This window comes from Coptis chinensis, chromosome 9, assembly GCF_015680905.1.
Source record: "Coptis chinensis isolate HL-2020 chromosome 9, ASM1568090v1, whole genome shotgun sequence".
NCBI lineage: Eukaryota > Viridiplantae > Streptophyta > Magnoliopsida > Ranunculales > Ranunculaceae > Coptis > Coptis chinensis.
In genome coordinates this window covers 57,153,037-57,166,193 of record NC_141464.1, presented here as the reverse complement: position 1 = coordinate 57,166,193, position 13,157 = coordinate 57,153,037, and the positions used below count along the sequence as shown (strand labels likewise).

Sequence of the window (13,157 nt, the reverse complement as noted above, 5' to 3'; positions counted from 1 at the left end):
TACGCTGCATACCACATTGGGTTTTTATAAGCCTCTTGAAGTCAAAATAAATGATATAGAAATATCAAAGTCTACAAGGTAAGACTAGGACAAATACTTAATTCCAATAGTTTTTACTAGATGTAACTAACTAACTGGCTCCATAGTCCCTACCGTACCACAATTAGAAATACAATTGTGGTTTAACCAATTATCATATATATTTGAAATTAATTAAATGCATGCATATCCAAGTCTGCATGGTACGACTAAGCTAAGGACAAATACTTGATTCCAAATTTAACCATATGTAACTAAACATCTCTTACTGCTTCATATAATTAAGCGATAATTAAGTATGTTGTTAAGTTGGAAAACTGCAGATTTCATTTAATTAGTTTATATATGTCCAGAACATTAGCTGCAGAACGCATCTTATGTGTTTATATTACAGAAGGCAAATGTGCATTTGGAAATGCAATTGTGGTTTCACCATTTGTGCTTCTGAGGATTAATCATCTTTCTTTTAACGAACACTGGAAGTCTGGAACACTTGAAGCATACGCGTTTTTGTAAAAAGAAAAGGAGTTGAACGCTTCAAACTTTCAAAGTAGTGGACGAAATTTGCAAAAGGACAAACTTCTTGCTCTTTTTTAAGATCGATCAAGGCCATTCCAATTGCATTGGTCACTCGGTCCGACAACCCGCAATCCACAAATCCATATCCACATTGAAGCGTTGAACTTGGAACTTGGAGTATTTCGTCAAAACAAGAATTAAGTTTGAAATGGTAAGGGTCACGGCCCCCTTCTGCAGGTCAATTGCACTTTCTCAATGAGTATACATCTTTTGGCTTATTGATCAACACTTATTCCATTGTCAACTTTCGGATGTTTTGTTCAGTTCAATTTTCGGATTTTTCGTTCAGTTCCTCGAATACTTAATTGCATGGATAACAAATGAATTTGAATTTTTATAATTATATTAAAAAAGAATCTTCCAAGTAATTTGGTTGAAAGTCGAATTGATCGTCTAGTCTCATATTCAATATTCAATATTACACTCTGTTATTATATTGCATATTTGTCACTCTCTAGTTTCCAGATAATCGATTTCCAACGCACGTAGAACTATAGAAGCACCAGTAGCCAGCACATACTTGAAAGTTTGAACCTATACTTTATGAGACCAAGAGGTATAATAACAAAATTGTAATCATAAATTTGAAATTCTAACGGAAATCACTGGCTGGATTGGCAATTCGCATTTGGATATGTTTTTCATAACATCCGTATTATTTTTGTATTACTCGGTAACTAGTAACTGGTCCTGGTAGTAATTATTTTATAGATTTATTGATGTAAATGTCTGATTTTATCCTATTGGATTAATAGGACATTATACCTAGGGGTGTTCATGGGTCGGTTCTGGGTCGGCTCTTATCGGTTTCGGTTCTGGGTCTATTTTTAGCGGTTCTTATCGGGTTCAGTTCTTTTGGGTTTTTTCTTATATTTTGAAAACCCGGACCCATACCCATTAATTAAGTCGGTTTCGGTTCCAGTTTCGGTTCCTTATCGGGTTATATATTTTTATTGCTAAAATTATTATTTTTAGTTATATAACCGATATAAAAGTTGGTTTACGATGACTATAACACTTGTCATCAATATTTTTGTCCTCTCATAAGAAGTAATGGTCCTAAATTCAATAATAATATTTGAAAGTTATCTAAAAATTTTAAATACATTTTCATACATTATATGTATGTGTATATTTTAAATCGAACATATGTATATTATACTATACGTAATGCGTCATATATAGAATAAATACCACATATACAACAATTGTTAGTTAGCATTGCACATATTCGTTATCTAATATATATACATGTAATATATCAAGCACATACACGTTCATGCATTAGTTAATATAGACATTGCATAAGTTAATTCATAATATACGACTATACGTATAGATGTAGACACGTAAACATTATTATTAATATTTATAATACACATATTTAATGTAATATTATAAAAAATACATTTAATAACACACATTCACTATTATGCTAAATGTTATATATATTTAGTATAATTTTACACCTAACAAATATAGACTATATATAATATTATATATAATAATAATGTTTGGATTTGTTTTTATTTAGTGTAATATAATACTAAATTCTATATATCAAAATCAAACTAATCGGTTCCGGTTTCGGTTCAGGTACCCATCGATTTTTTACTATTCGGTTCTAACGGTTTCGGTTCTTTATCGGGTCAGTTCTTGAAGACCCACTTTAAATGGGTCTAACATTTTAGGACCCAGACCCGCTATAAATGGTTCCGATTCCGGTTCGGATAATTGGGTACCCATGCACACCCCTAATTATACCAATGAATTAAGACTTAACTCTAATTTAGGATGAATAAAATAGATGGTTGTGGTGAATGAAAGTGGCTGCTTTTCATGTGTAAGAAGATGTCTATGTATCCAGTTAAGTGTGTTGGATTATGAGTAAGATTGTAATCAAACCAACGTAGTTCTGAGGGTGGCTTTTATAGGCTTTGAGAGTGTACATCTAGCAGAACACGTGTGGTGGTATGAACAGATGTGCGGTTAAGATGAGTGATATGTCTTCACATGCTGCACATGTGTAATAACTCTAGGTGTTAGATTGTTTGAACTGACATATGACGTAATAATGGTAAGAATACTATAATGATGGTAACCTGCTGTAACTATTTGGGTATTACAATGGGTAGAGACCTAATGCTAATGATAGCAATGATGAGGGTAGTAGGTAATTATGTCATAAAATGAAGTCAAGTTACGAGTCATTGATGTTGATCTTATCTTGACGAGTGGGCAAGTGAGTGGTTGCGCTCTTGGAGTCGAGTTGAGTTAGCGGAGTCGTTGCGTATAGACTGCGTACACATCAATTGCTTGATGGGATGTCTCTTACAATTGACAAATTTTAATTTGTTCGTTTAACAAGTAAAAACATGTAAAATTATATGTATATGTCGATCATCAAAATTTCTAAGTGATAATAAAAATTACTAGTAATGTTGTTAATCAACACTACGGAATATTGATTTGATATACCTAAAGGGAGGGGTTATAGGGACATATTTTATCTTGACACGTAAACAAACTCAAATCTTTAGGATATTTATAAGTTTCATATTAAGCTAATATTTTGTAGATATGATCTCCTAACTATTCTAAACATTATTATAAATAATCAAAAAAATCAAAAATTTCTAAACTTGCCAAATATAGTATCAAAAATAGTGAAATTGAATGGTATATAATTAGCCAAATTTTGTAAATTGTTAACTACATTTGGCAAGTTTTGAATTTTTTGATTTTTTTAATTATTTGTGACAATATTTAGAATAGTTAGGAGATCATATCTACAAAATATTAGCATAATCCGAAAATTATAAATGTCCTAACTATTTTGAGTTTGTTTACGTGTCAAGATAAAATATGTCCCTAAAACCCCTCCCATATCTAAATGTACTTCCAGTTTCTAATAAATTATTCGCCTACACCTTCTTTTGTCAAGACTTTTAGGTCTAAGTCACTTTGTTGATTTTTTATCACAGTCCAAAAGGGCAAACGTCATCAGACGTACTGGTTGAGTTTAGCTATTTTGAAGATAATAGTTATTGCAATGTGAAAAGGGTCAATTTACTGCGAGTCCAAAACTGACTTACTGACTTGGATAGTTGGGCGGAGTCGCGGAGGATGATTGAACGTTGTACTTTCCTCTCGAAAAATCAAAAACGTTTTCCTAACGTATCAATTACCTACTGGCCTAGTCCGCGTCTTTAGACTTCTCGTGTCCACTACGAATTTGTAAGCATATGATTCCGGCTCGGCCTAGTTTCCTAACAGACTTTAGCTTGTACTAGAGATTGAACTTTACGCGCTAAGTTGGCTAAGGTAAAAAAAAGGAGTTCGACCAAAACTTGGGTTGGGATTTGGCTCTTTCATCGTGTGGATACATGGTCCCAAGTCCCAATGCATCCTTAAGGCATACAATCCAATGACCAATGTCTTAAATCTTTATTATAATAAAAAACTCAAGTCAATGAAAAAGACAAAAATGAAACCAATTAAGTACTTTAATCAACCAAACTACCAGAACCATGAGGTTAGTGTTAGTATGTATCCTAATAAAATTGGTTCACTCGGGCTAAATTTATTTTTGTGCGATTCTGCTTCGGTTCGGGTTGAGACTGATTTTTTTTTTGGAAGTCAACATTTTATTGACTGACCATTCTATGGCTGAGACTGATTTCAAACATGACCCTGACCATTCTATGGCTGAGACTGATTTCAAACATGACCCAGCACACCAAGCTCAGGTTTTTTTCTTTTTGGATAAACCGAGCTCAGTTATTATAACAATACCAATTTTTAAGCATTGTAAATAATATTATTTAAATTGAAACTAATTATTTTGAATTGTAGTATATTACAATTTTTTTTTTTTTTCTACATTGAAACATTGATATTCTTATTGTTGTTGATTTTATGAAGTATATTATTTGAATTTGTTATTATAACTTTTGTGGATATTTAAGAATCATATTGGGCTTAAAAACACTGTTAAAATATGTGTATATTCGGTATAGACTTTGGGTGTTTTTAGACCCACATCAGGCCCAAAAGTTAACTTAAACAGACTTAAAATATTGAATAAAGAAAAAACCTACAAATTTTCTCTGTAATATTTTTTTTATTCAAAAACAAAATCTAGCCTCCATTAAAAATATGAATATTTTTTTATTGAAAGAAAGAAAAAATAGTATTAGCGGCTTCGGCACGGCGTCACTTTCCGGTTTTTTTTACTAGATTCTAATTAACATTTTGCGATCTATAGTGAGTAACTAACATTTTGCGATCTCTAGTGAGTGGACTATTTTTATTTATTTATATATTTTTACTATGAGTTTGTTATTATGATTATCAACGCATTGTGGTTTGACAAAGTATTGGCTAGAATGGATGATAGTAGGTGTGATGGGTAGCAACTAGCAAGTGATGTGAATACACATTAGTTTCGTTGGTTATTATAATATATGTATTAATAAACTGGATTCATCTCTTTATGCGTACTGTTTGATTTTCAATTATTTTGGCTAAGGTTTGGTTACTTCTCGCCATCAAAATAATATGAGTAAATAATAATAGGGATAATTTGTGGACTTGAATACTTCTCACTGTCAAAAGCCAGCGCCATGATACATAATGTCCATGCAATGATTGTTTGATTACATAGGAGGTATAAAATTAAATTGGGGCCATCTAATAATTGTGCAATATGCGATAAATTAGACTTTAATATGCATGAGCACAACTTATTTATTAGTTTTGAACCAACTTCTCTATTAAAATTTCATGATATAAAAAAAATCCTACATGATATCACGAATGTGGTTAGCGTGATATGATGGATATGGTGATGTGACATGAATGTTAATATTAATGATATATTATGTCAGATTATGTATACCCATGATAGCTACAGTGTGAGTGAAATAAATATATACTTTAAAGGATTACGTTTGAGAAATCTAACTTTGTTTTGCAGGAAAGTAGGACTTTTATGCAATGATGTTGTCCTACCCTGACGCGACGTGATAGATTAAATGTAAGGTATAATTTGTTTGTTTGCTAGTTTGAAATTATGTATAGTAAGTTTTTTTGGAAGAAACTACACGTCGTTTTGGAAAACGAAACTATCTTGTCTTCCAAATTGAAATGGTTGGTGACATTATATTTATTTATTTGAAATATTGAATGTAGTACTGTATATTTTATTTTAGTCTTACTCATACTAGCAAATTTAATTTGCTGACCCATGTTTGCTTTCTTTTGCAACGTAGGTGTGTTCTTGGAAATATAAATAGTATAGTGCAGTGGATGACGACGCTTGATTTGAATTCGCCTTTGGAGTCTTACTAGTTTAAGTTTTCTAAAGTGTAAAGTTTTTATTTGAAACAGATGTAATAGAGTTGGCCGGTTAGTAATTCTTGAATTCGTGAATGAAAAGTTGTTCTTTTGATCTAGTTTGATCTCAAATTTTTAATGTCGTGTTTGATAATGGGTTATTAGGGTTCCGTTTCATCTTGAGTTTTTAGATTATTGAATAGGGTGACGATTGAGATAATTATATCTTGGATAATTTACTATTTTAAATTTTCTGAAAATTTGGAGTGTGACAGTTTGGTATCAGAGCGTATGTTAGCCTAGAATGAGAAGGTCTGGTGATTCTCGGATTGTGGTATATATATGGGTGATAAGAGTGTTTTTGTGGTGTTAAGTTTCCTTGTTGTTTTCAAGTTTGTTTTGTTCTCGTATTGGATTTTGGTATTCTGCATTTTCGTATAAAGTAGAGATTCTCATTACATGGTTTGTATTTACGTATGTCTACATATAAGGTCATATGGTATTGTATACATATATTCATTTTAAGGTATGTATACTTGGGTATACACTTAAATCTCGTTTATGATATTTGTTTATCATCACTTTTTGGGGTAAGTTGTAAATGATGTGTTTAATTAATCTTACTGGCATGTTTTAGATTATTACATAAAGCGTAGTCGTTAAGATTATATTTGTTAATTAACTTTAAACTCTATGAAGCATTATTGTTTGTCATAATGTTTGTTTAGTTAATCTACATTCACTCCTAGAATTTCAGGACGATATTCATTTAAGGTGTGTATATTATAATAACCCTAATTTTTAAGCAACGTAAATAATATTATTTAAATTGAAACTAATTATTTTAAATTCTACCATATTTTTTTTTTCTACAATGGAACATTGATATTTTTATTGTTGTTGATTTTATGAAGTATATTATTTAAATTTGTTATTATAACTTTTGTGGGTATTTAAGAATCATATTGGGCTTGAAAACACTGTTAAAATGTACCCATTCATATAGGTATGGATATTAGGTGTTTTTAGACCCACATTAGGCCCAAAAGTTAAGTTAAACAGACCTAAAATATTGAATAAAAAAAACCTGCGAATTTTCTCTGTAATTTTTTTTTATTCAAAAACAAAACCCTAACCTCCATTAAAAATAATAATATTTTTTATTGAAAGAAATCAAAATGAAGAATAAGGGGCTTCGACACGGAATAACTTTATGGTTTGTTTTTATTAGATTCTAAATAACGTTTTGCGATCTCTAGTGAGTGGATTGTTTTTATTTATTTATATATTCTCACTATGAGTTTGTTACCGTGATTATCAACGCCTTGTGGTTTGACAAGGTATTGGCTATAAAAGATGATAGTACGGTGTGATGGGTAGCAACTAGCAAGTGACATGGATACGTATTAGTTTTCGTTGGTTATTATAATATATATAGGGTCCTGTTAAATACACGCTCCGGTTCCTAAGAGGGCACTCTCCGACCCGAGAACCGGTTTTGGTAAAGAGTAACCCAGCCGGTTCACTAAAAAATTAGAAGGGCACGCTCCTTGAAACCGATTGACTTGGTATGCAGGTTTTTTTTATAGGTTACTAACCGTGTAAACTCTTCGACACTTTCTCTTCTCTCCTCCGTGCCTCTTTTTCCATTTAGATCAAGGAAACGAAAAATCGATGAAAGAAAGTGGAAGATAAACAAAAAAATGGGTTTTTGAGTTAGATGTCACTCAATTGAGTTGCAAAAAAACACCAGTTGACTTTCGTTACATTCCTTGAGTAACCTCAGTTGAGTTCAGGATCAAGTAAACAAAGAATTGGTTTACACTGCTCGTTGCAAACTAAATCAAGTGAGTTTTACTTTATACTTGAATGTTGTTTCCTTATGAGATTTTTCGTTGTTTGAATTTAATCATTAGAGATTGGTTTATGGATAAATTTCTAGCTAGCTTAATTACAAAAATTCAATTGCTAGTCATTGGATACAATGGTAGAGTTGCTGTCTTACTATGTTGTACCAAAATCATAGATATAGCGTATATGATTTTCGAAATGAAATTTAACTTATTGAATTGTTAAAAAAAATGTGTTTTTTGTAGATCTAATGTTGATTCTATGCTTTGATTCGTATTTAGACAAGTGGGTATTGGAAATTTCCTATTGAATTTGAAGTTTTAAGTGTATGGTTAGTTTAGAATCAATGTTAGAATACTTTAATTTAGCATGTTGAAGACAATTGAATAAGTGTAGTTGGAATTTTAAGTTCTTTGGTGTTGATTTGTTGATGAAAAAGACTTATTTTTTAGTTCTGAATATTGTTGGAAGTTTTGTTGTCATTTGTGTTGTGTTGATGAGTGATGATCACTATTATTTAAAGTAGAAGTATATATTACATTGTGGTTGTTTGGATTATGTTTGTGTAAAGACGTAATAAACGACTTCGTTTTACGCCTTCATGTATGTGTTGTTGTTGTTGTCATTGATTTTTTTCTTATTAGGTTTAAAAGTTACTAATTAAGTGGTAATAAGTGTTTAAGTGTTGTTGTTGTTGTCAGTTCAATTATTCAACTGTTGTGTTACGTCGCTTGAGTTCTTTTTCTCGGATAAATCCCATTTTGTGTTATTTAAGTTTCTTTGAGCAAGTGTTAGCGAATCTTTGCACCCTTCTTTAATTCATTCAATTTTAGTCTACTACTTGCCTATCTTAAGAAATAATAATATATAGCTTTTATTAGTTTGACTTTTAGGCTCGAACCTTTATGGATTTAGCATATATGTGACAGTGGCATTGCTAAGGTTCCTAATAAGCTTGAGAGCTAGATTAAGTAGGACATCAAAGAATTTTTTCCATTTCATGATCCATGCATATGGTGTTTGGTGAGGCATTGTAGTGGGTTCAGTTTATTGCTTGTTTTGTTTTCAGCCTCAACTTTAACTATTAGTTTAGTGTTCACCTTATGATTATGTTACAAAGCACATAATGCCTTTAAAGTTTCCTTAAAAGAAAGTTGATCCTATTGGGTGTAGGTCTGGTTTTGATTTACCTACTACTAAGTGCAATGTGATTTGGGTTTGAGGACATTTTAGTCTTGATGGTCCTTTGGCTGAGTCGATGAAGTTGTCTTTGACTGTGTATTTTGCTTTGTCTATAACATTCTTACTTCCCAATCTACTCGACCTTTTGTACTTATTGGGTTATTTATTCATTTTCAACAGGCATAGAAGAATTTTGAGCAGAAGATTAATGTGTTGGAATTGCACCATGGAAATCCATCAAGGTCCATGTTGAGGAGCATGTCTGGGAATTTACAAACTGTTTTTCCAAGTTTGTCTTCAGTTGTTCCTTGTGTCATGTTGTAACTCTTTTCTGTAATGTTATTGTTTAGCACTAATGGAGCTTGAATTGGCATAGGTAGATTGACATATAATTGTCAGCTTCAGAGCTGTTATTTTGATGAATGTGTAGACTGTTCATATGGCCTATCAACTTTTAAGAATGTCTCCAGTTGCTATTTTTTTTAAGAATGTTAAGAATGGTATCCAATTGTTGAAAACTGCTAAAAACTTTGGTGTTCAGTTGCTGAAAATTGTTAGTTAGTCAGGTTGTTTTTTGTAAATTGGTAACCAGTCACCGAAATTAAAACTTAAACTCGGTATGTAGTTGCTATTTTGACAAATGGTATCCAGTCACCGAAATTAAAACTTAAACTCGGTTTTGGTGTTTAGTTACTGAAAATTGTATTTGTAAAGCGGTAACCAGTTATTAAAACTCAATTTCGATCTCTCTAATTTGAGAAAATTGCTCAACATTTTGGTGTTCAATTGCTGAAAATTGTAATAGTAAAGCGGTAACCAGTTACCGAAATTAAAACTCAATTTCGGTATCTAGTTGCTAATTTGATAAATGGTATCTAGTTGCTGAAAATTGCTCAAAGTTTTGGTGTTTAGTTACTGAAAATTGTATTTGTAAAGCAGTAACCAGTTATTAAAATGTCACACCCCGAATTTCGACAGAATTCGGAAAAACATTATTTGTCCCCGACTCTTCGATTTCCGAGGTGTGACGCACTCTCCACTCCCAAAAACCCATAAACAGTTTTAAAATATGCGGATAATTAAAAACCAATAAAAATTTCAATTATACAAAAGTCATCTTCATTACAAAAATTCCCAATTAAGATTAGGTTACAAATCTCTTTTCAATAACTCTTTAATTAAAATATACAAATGAGAATACAAAAACATTGTCTAGACTGAAAAGTTATATCACCTCAAGGGAAAACAAAACGTGTCCGGAGATGTAACGCTAATGCAAACCACAAGCAAAGCGACCAACCTTCTTCAACACTAAACCTGTCAAGACTTATCAACTATGTTCATTTAATGAACACACCCGATAAACAAACATGCAAATCGGTCAGACATTATAAAAATGCCGGTGTGAGTAAAACTAAAATACAACATATAATTATACATATACATACACACAATCCATACGGTTTAGTTCCTCCATCGAGGCGCTTTAACTTTCAACGACTAATACAACATCTTTAAGTTCAATAACTAAAGGCGGTAGTTCCTCCAATCGAGGCCTTTAACTTCCCACTAACCACACAACAACCTATACTCATAATAAATAAGGCATGTAGTTCCTCCATCGAGGTTTTTTAGTTCTAACTAAACTATAACCAGCCAAGCATATACAATCATCTATCTAAAGATACATCATTAACTAACATATTACCATAATTAGATTATTTCGGGCTTTCTTTGTGTGTCCCTAAAATCACGTCGTATCTATGTCTTACCTAGTTTCTTTCTGGCTACCACAATCGCGAACCCAACGCGACATGTACATCCACATGCCTCCCTTACATAATGAGCCACTCCGCGGCGTAACCACCTCCGGGATGCCGCGACACCGTAAATCCTCACACGGAAGCCAAATCTATGTAAGACCGCCACTATTCGGCATAAAATATTGCGCATCATCGTTCTATTTTGCGAACGGAATATATCAAGCCACTATTCGGCTACGATTGCCCAACACATGGGTCAATCACATCTTATATATACACCCAACACATGGGTCAATCATATCACATAAGCCCACACAAGGCAAATCACATGAGTTGTGGTAGTCAGGTTCTAGGATTTTCGTTACGTAATTTATTCAGGTGTCATACGTTTATGACTCATAAGCATTTCTACTATACCACGTGCAGGTCAATTACCTTATTGCACTAAGCCACAATACATAGAAATATCTCAGTTACCTCATAACCATTTTCATTCTTTCACGTGCCAATATATTATTGCACTACACCACACTCCCCGGTGGAATAAATATTCACCAATACTATATTAGCATCTCACATATAAAATAATGGAGTGTATATATATTTTTCCATGGTATTGCAGTAATATAACTATCTCAACATATTATATTATGTCACAATGCTTCAACGTATCGCATACATTTTTATTATAACGTATTAGGAATATAATATCTCCTAACATCTCAATATCGTCACGTGTCAAAAATACACAACATCAAGGTCAAATCTTTCTTAGATAATGACCACCAAATTATACCAGAAGCTTCTAACATTTTATTACTATATGTGTCCATATAATATACACATAAAAACGTGAAGCACAAATAAACGGTCCACACCCACAATCAAAGCCCAATATATATATGCTTTTACCACTACTCACGTCAAATCTAAATTAGATAATGACAAACCCAAATTATATAATATTCGACAACGTTTTATTATTACATTTATCAATATAGTCAAATATGTGAAAAACTGGAAAAGTCAACGGTCGACGGTCAAAGCCAAAGTCAACACATCATGGTCAAAGTCAACACATCATGGTCAAAATCAAAGTCAACCCATCATGGTCAAAGTCAACACATCATGGTCAAAGCCAAAGTCCAATGTCAACGGTCAAAGTCAACCCATCATGGTCAAAGTCAACACATCATGGTCAAAGTCAAAGTCAACCCATCATGGTCAAAGTCAACACATCATGGTCAACGTCAAAATCAACACGTCATGATCGAAGTCAAACTGTAATCGTCAAAGTCAAAGGTGAAAGTCAACCGTCCATGGTCAAAGGTCAAAGTCAACCGTCAAAGTCAACGGTCGATGGTCAAAGTCAAACTGTCGTTTTCGTGTTCGACAGGTTCATGGTCATAGCCATGGTTCATGGCTAAGGTCAAAGGTGTAGGGCTCATGGGCTCATGGCCAGGTCATGGTTCGGACCTAACCGCCAAGCCCAAACCTTAGAATCCGAAAGTTTAAACGATGAAAGACTTCATGTAGATCTATTTTAAGTCCAATGGGTAGCCCCAACAATATTAAAACGGCCCAAAAACTTATCTTTAATCGCCCAAAAACAAGTTAAAGTGGATTGACCCCAAAACGTTAATATAAACCGGTCCACAAAACAAAGGCTAAAAAAGAATTGGTCCAACACAAACCGATGGTCCGAAATTAAAACTGAAATTTCTACCAACTACCATCAAATTTCGCCCAAACAAACAAATCGGTTTTGGCCCAAATAACTTAACTTGGTTCGCCCAACCAAAAACATAACCTCGGGCCAAATAAACCAACCCGTGCCCAAGCCCAAATCGAAATCCACTTTTTCATCATCCCTCCACCACGCCGGCCCAATCCGCCACCACCACCACTCCACACAACCACCCTTTTCAACCCATCGGTTTTTACTCATTTTTAGCAAACCCTACAACTTTAACAAAACCGAAAACTCTAATTCTTCACTTCACATATCGACCCAAAACTAGATCTCGAGGTTTATCATTTCCATTAATGGCCGGCCTCAAGCTTCCAAATAGTTTCCCCTCTCTACTACACTACCCTCACTTCAACAATACAATCAACAAAACCAATCAACCAAACTACAAACAAAAAAAGCGATGAACACCGGCCATCGCGAATTTCAAAACATAAAAACGCCATTATTAATCCATTTTCTACCACTACCGACAAATGACCCCACACCTTTACACTACCCCCATCATCAACAACTTAATCCACCCATAATTCCATCTGCCTCCAGCCAACAAAACAATAAACACAAGTAAAAACGATCATCGAGTTTGAACTGCCATTAGCGACTTCGTTCGAACTCCAGGTTTTCAACTAGCATTCCAAGATTGAGGAAAAACG

General features: G+C 33.2%; 1 long non-coding RNA gene across 1 annotated transcript; it reads left to right on the top strand.

The window, feature by feature from the left end:
• The first annotated feature begins 7,426 nt into the window (after positions 1-7,426).
• Positions 7,427-9,405, top strand: LOC147476903 (uncharacterized). The gene is made up of 2 exons (XR_015208643.1): positions 7,427-7,802; positions 9,169-9,405. It is a non-coding gene; the product is annotated as an uncharacterized LOC147476903 (long non-coding RNA).
• Positions 9,406-13,157: the final 3,752 nt, after the last annotated feature.